The sequence below is a fragment of the Rattus rattus genome, chromosome 12 (genome assembly GCF_011064425.1).
Source record: "Rattus rattus isolate New Zealand chromosome 12, Rrattus_CSIRO_v1, whole genome shotgun sequence".
In the NCBI taxonomy this organism is placed as follows: domain Eukaryota; kingdom Metazoa; phylum Chordata; class Mammalia; order Rodentia; family Muridae; genus Rattus; species Rattus rattus.
In genome coordinates this window covers 68779300-68785299 of record NC_046165.1, presented here as the reverse complement: position 1 = coordinate 68785299, position 6000 = coordinate 68779300, and the positions used below count along the sequence as shown (strand labels likewise).

The 6000-nt window shown below is 44.9% G+C and overlaps 1 protein-coding gene and 1 pseudogene across 1 annotated transcript in view; one reads left to right on the top strand and one right to left on the bottom strand.

Annotated features, from left to right (window-relative positions):
* The window catches only part of LOC116913800 (granzyme-like protein 1), a 98331-nt gene that overhangs the window by 12865 nt on the left and 79466 nt on the right, over positions 1 to 6000 (bottom strand). The gene's annotated exons all lie outside the window — the stretch shown is intronic.
* On the top strand, positions 2219 to 5279 carry LOC116913801 (annotated as a pseudogene).

The window sequence follows — 6000 nt, the reverse complement described above, 5'->3', positions numbered from 1 at the left end:
ATCCCAGTCCTCTGCTCCTTACAATCTTTCTGCTCCCTTTTCTGTGATGTTTCTGGAACCTGTGTATAGGAATTGTGCTGTGGATGCTTATCCACTGGGGTGGGCTCTCAACAGGTCTGTTGTTCTCTGCATTTTTGACAGGTGTATGGATGGCTGTATGGTCTCTGTCTGCTGCAAACAAGTTTTCTTTGATCAGAAGTGAGGTAGAACATAGTTGGTGATCACACTGTTTTAGGAAAGTGTCAATTGCAGGTTCTCTTGTACTTGGGTCCATGACCTCATAGCCACAGGTAGTTGACAAGGTTTCAGGTCTCATACATGAATTCTTCCTACTTAGTGGACCATAAGTCTCATCAGAAAGCTGTTGGTTACCTCCTTTGTGAGGGGCCACTATTACACTCTTGGGTATTTTCACTGTGCTGGTCATTGTTGTGGTTTTATATGAGTTGTCTTTTGCTGTGGCATAGTACCATTAGATATTTTAGAGAGTTAGTCCTCAAAGAGAGGCTCAAAAAAGTTGGTTCAAGCTTGAGTTCTCTCCAAATCCTGGAGTCCAAAGTGTGATGTGTTCAGAAATTATTTTTTCTGCTAGAAACTCATTGCATGAGGGGCACATTTTCTTCACTAAATTCTGATATATTATTTTTTCTTTTAAAAATATCAACTTAAGCACCATTGTCTTTGCAAGACTTATTTCATTCATTAGCAATAATTGCCAATAAAGCTAAGGAATAAATTTAAATTTAATGGTGGTGTACTCTGCAGACTTTGTGACCTGATGTAATAGGTAAAAGATGGAGATTATTGACACTGTTCATTATTATGACACAAACCATTGTCGATTGTGATACAGGTGAGCTGAAAGGATGGACTTCTAGACACATGTTTTGTGGTATCTTATGAGCCAATCATTCCTTTCTTTAACATTTGAATACATTCATTCACTTTGTGTATGATGAGGCAGATATTTGATTTTGTTTCTTTGTTGGTTACAGGCTGACATAATAGATAATGAATATCTACTGATATGGATATAAAGTGAATCATTTATACTAAATAAATATATTTCTTTCTCTGCACATTAAGTAAGAATAGTTACATAGATTTCTTCAAGACACTAAGAAGGAGTTAAAAGAATTTCTAGGGACACTAAGAGGGTTGGGAAAGCAACTGGGTCTGTAAAGTATTTTCCATAAACAAGAGAGGACCTGAAGTCCATTCCCAGAGCCTATGTGATAAAGCTGTGTGTGGACAACACTTACAATCAAGCTCTGAGAGAAGAGAAAAGGCAGATACCTGAGGTTCTCTGGCCAGCCAGTTTAGCATAATCATCAAGCCAAGTGGAGAGACCATGCCTAAAAAAAAAAACAAGTCAGACAGAATGTGAGAACGATCCCCAAGGTTCACCTCTGCATACACACACACACACACACACACACACACACACACACACACACACACACACACACAACTTGAATAGCTATTGTTGAGTTTAGCCTGGCTTTTCACATACGTTGCATTATGTCAGCAATTTAGTGATTTGATTGTCCTTTGGGGAACTAGATTATTCCCATCTTGGTTCCCAGGTTTGCATCAGACAAATGTAATCTTTCCCAAGAAGTAGGAACGACTGGGGATACAATAATCAGCCAGTGATTCCCCTCTCAGAGCCTGCAGTCATCTCTTTTGCTTTGTCAGTAAAAGGTCAGATGCAAGCTTTTCATAAGAAAGGGCTTTGCCACATGGAACATTTGAAGCCATGGTGCTAAATGGTTGACAGGTGCTTGGTATCCCTGTATTTTCCTGCCTTGTCCAACACTCTTCCATGGCCCTCCCAAAACTGTACACTGGTAATGGATGCTCGTGATTACCCTCTCTAGATGGTCATGCTTGATCCTGGGATGAGAGATGAGCCCAAAGGCACATCTGTCCTGATGGTCTCAGCAGGGTAGCATCAAAAACAGATGGTCCACCACTGGGAACTCGGGTTTCTAGGACCCTAATACCAATGCTATAAACCCCACCCAATGATTTTGTGGTCCTGCAATGGGCTGTAAGTGGTGGTTCTCTGAGTCATTATCTGTGGGTTCTGCTGTGGTTACTTCATGATTCTCACACAGGCACTCGGAAGACGTCATTAGGCATAAGCAGTAGGGCAGAAGTTTTCATAAAAAGCATTGATGAAGCATTATAAAAGCAGAGAGAGGGTACAAGGCCACAGAGCCCACTCTGCCTTCTTCCTCTCCTAGAGGTGAAGAGAGCAAGGACAACACTCTCGACGCTGGGACCTAGGTGGCCTTCCAGGGAAGATGAAGCTCCTCCTGCTCCTGCTGACCTTCTCTCTGGCCCCCATGACAGAGGCAGGTGAGAGCAGCACATCCCTTTAGTGGTCTAACCCCACTGTCACTGGTAGTAGGATGGTAAAAGTCTTTCTCAGGAATAGCTGCTGATTGATATCCTCTCCTTGAGCCAGACCCTTATCATCTGGAAAGTGGATTTTCCTAGAAGTACTTGGTAAAGGGTAGGAACCTGCAAAACAGAAACCATGTTCTCCTGGAGCACATAGAATAGGCCTGGCTTCTGCATCTGTGATGATACAGGCCTTCCCCTCACCACAAACTCATCAAAGAAGCTAAAGTACTGGTGACCCCCTAGTAAATGGAATTGCTGTCTTCAGAACAAGTGAATTTGCTTGACCCAAACCACTTGATCCCTTCCTCTAACTCAGTTCTTCACAGGCTTCTGGTGGTTCCCCAGTGTTCAAGTATGAGTCTCTGGGCACTCTGCTCTTTGGAATGCCAACACCTGCATCTAGGAATGAAAGTGAGTGAGGAGGCCTGAAGAAATAAGATGCCTCAAAGTGTGAACTGAAGCCTTGGTCCCTAGAAAGCAGCAATATTTCAGGCATCACAGGGCTTGGAGTGAGAGAGAGGAGGCCTTAGAATCTCTCTGGCACCTGAAGTCAGAAGATACACAATCGGAATCCTTAGGATTTCCTTGTATAGAATAGTATGCTTGCCTCTAAGTGTGTGGAAGGAAGATCAATAGACCAAGACCTATCTTTCTCTCCTTTTTAAGAAGGGGAACATGAGGACACCCCTCCAAAGTCCCTTTCAATTCCAGGCCTCCCTGGCTCCCAAATGCCTAGAAAGTCTGGAGCCACCACACAAAACTCATCTGGTGGACGGATTAGCAGGTGCCCACAAAAAGGATGGCTTTCCCTTCAGGGGATATCATTGGGGGACATGAAGCCAAGCCCCACTCTCAACCCTACATGGCCTATCTTCAGATCATGGATGAGGATTCTGGGAATAACGTGTGGCAGCTTCCTTATACGAGAGGACTTTGTGCTGACTGCTGCTCACTGTTTGGGGAGGTAAGGAACAGGAAAGCTCATGCCCTCCTGGGAAGATTCCATGGAGGCTCTGCCTTCATCCTAAGCAGCTTGAGGTGAGAGGGGGCCCAGCAAGTCTCATGAGGGAGAAACAGTCTCACACCAGTCACTGATAAGGAATCAAACACATTTCAACCAAGGTCCACATTGAAATATGAGCTAAACTATGCAATTTGCATTCTTAGGGATGACTGGCCCCTGAGCACCTCTAACATAGAAACTGGTGCTTCAGATTACCCCTTATCTCCCCTCAGCTGCAGCCCCACCCTTCAGCAAGGCCTGTCCTTCACACCTCCTGGGCTGCCTCCTCTCTGACTCCACATCTCTTATCTCCACTCTGCTCTCTTTGCAGCAAAATAATTGTCACTTTAGGGGCCCATAACATCAAAGAACGGGAGAAGAAGCAGCAAGTCATCCCTGTGGTGAAAATCATTCCACACCCAGCCTATAATGCTAAGACAATCTCCAATGACCTCATGCTATTAAAGGTGAGACATTACCCCATCCCTCCACAGACTGTCTCGCCTGCTTCCATCCCTCTGAATCCATCCTGGCCTTCAGGGTGTCTCAGCTCAGCAGGTCATGAGCTGGACTCTTGCTTCTTCTCCAACAGCTGAAGATTAAGGCCAAGAAGACGAGCGCTGTGAAGATTCTCAATCTGCCCAGAAGCAACGTCAAAGTGAAGCCAGGAGATGTGTGCTATGTGGCTGGTTGGGGAAAGCTGGGCCCAATGGGCAAATTCCCAGACACATTACAAGAAGTTGAGCTAACAGTTAGGAGGATCAGAAGTGTGAGTCCTACTTAACAAATGTTTATGACAAAGCCAATGAGATATGTGCAGGGGACCCAAAGATCAAGCATGCATCCTTTCAGGTAAGTTGGGTTTCAGTTCCCTCTGGGCTCAGTGGGAGGGGAAAAGGAATTTGGCACCTATAGACCCAAACATCAAGGGACTCCTTTACCCCTTGGCTATGCTCTGTCTCTCTGGTAACAGCAGGAAGCAATAACTAAGTAGGGCCCGGAGCTGACTAAGAGGCTATGCTGAAGGTAGCTTGTATAAAAGGAGGTGTTTGCAAAAGAAAGCTTAGCTCCAGGCCCAGGCTCTAGAGAACTGGGCTCCCTGAGTGTGTCCTAAACAAGGCCAGGTGTCTCCTCTGAGCAAACACACACATTGCTGATGGGCTTCCCCTCCATGCTCCCATCAGGCCCACTCACTGTCCCCATGTCCTTAAACAACAGCCTGAGGACAAGAGTCCCACACACCATCACAGAGTGGATCACAGACCCAGGGAAAGGGCAGGGCCTGGCCTCAGGAAGGAGGTGCAGCTCTAACCATATCCACAGTCAGAGCTGGGAAGGCCAGGGGCCCCAGGCCTGCCCTCTGACCTCCCACAAGCAGAGAAAACAAGTCATGCTTCTCTGTGAGGAGCCTTGGCATCAGAGGGAGGTCGGGACTACAGTGAACAATATCTTAGTACCTTGTGCCCCCTCAATTCACAGGGGGACTCTGGAGGGCCTCTTGTGTGTAAAAAAGTGGCTGCGGGCATCGTCTCCTATGGACGTAAAGATGGTTCAACTCCACGGGCATTCACCAAAGTCTCGACTTTTCTATCCTGGATAGAGGAAACTATGAAAAAGAGCTAACTACAAGAAGCAACGTGGATCATTTCCTGACTAACCACCTTCCCTATAGCTGAGTCCAGGATTGCTCTAGGACAGATGGCAGCAACTGAATAAAGCACTTTTTCTGACTGGAAAGACTGGTTTCATGTCCATTCACAGGGATCAACCCTGTCCTTGGCAGATGAATGGAATACTTCTTCTGCCACAACGCTGTTACAACCCAGCTGACATCTGGTAGTTCACCCTCTCTACAAGAGAAGAAGAACGTTTGATTGACCCAAACATGTACTACTTCCCCTCAAAGTCCTTAGAACGTTATTTAATGCAAGTCATCATTAACAACTACCTACAGTATTTTCACACAGTTTGACCCAAGTCACTGGTGTGTTCTTTGGAACAGGGCAAGAAGTGATAGATAGAATTCCTTTTGCTTCTCTGTGCTATTTTTCCCCAATAGAAGACTTTTATGTTTTATAAAGCTAATTTCCTTATCAATTGAAACCTTTAACATTTTATATTAATTGCTCATTTTCAAGGTACAACCTGATATTTTATGTAAAGGATACAAAATGATTAAAGAAAACTAATTAACATGTCCACTAATTTAAATACTTCTTATTTTTGAAGGGAGTACATAAATTTGTCTGATAAAAGTTATGAAATGTACAAGGCATTATTTGTCTTTTTCTTTTTTTTCTCCATCTTTATTAACTTGTGTATTTCTTATTTACATTTTGATTGATATTCATCCCCCAAGTCTCTCCCCCCTTCTATATGGGTGTTCCCCTCCCCGTCCTCCCCTGAAATACCCCATCCTCCCCCAACAATGACATTCACTGGGGGTTCAATCTTGGCAGGGCCAAGGGCATCCCTTTCACTGGTGCTCTTACTAGGCTATCCATTGCTACCTATGAGGTTGGAGCCCAGGGTCAGTCCATGTATAGTCTTTGGGGAGTGGCTTAGTCCCTGGAAGCTCTGGTGGG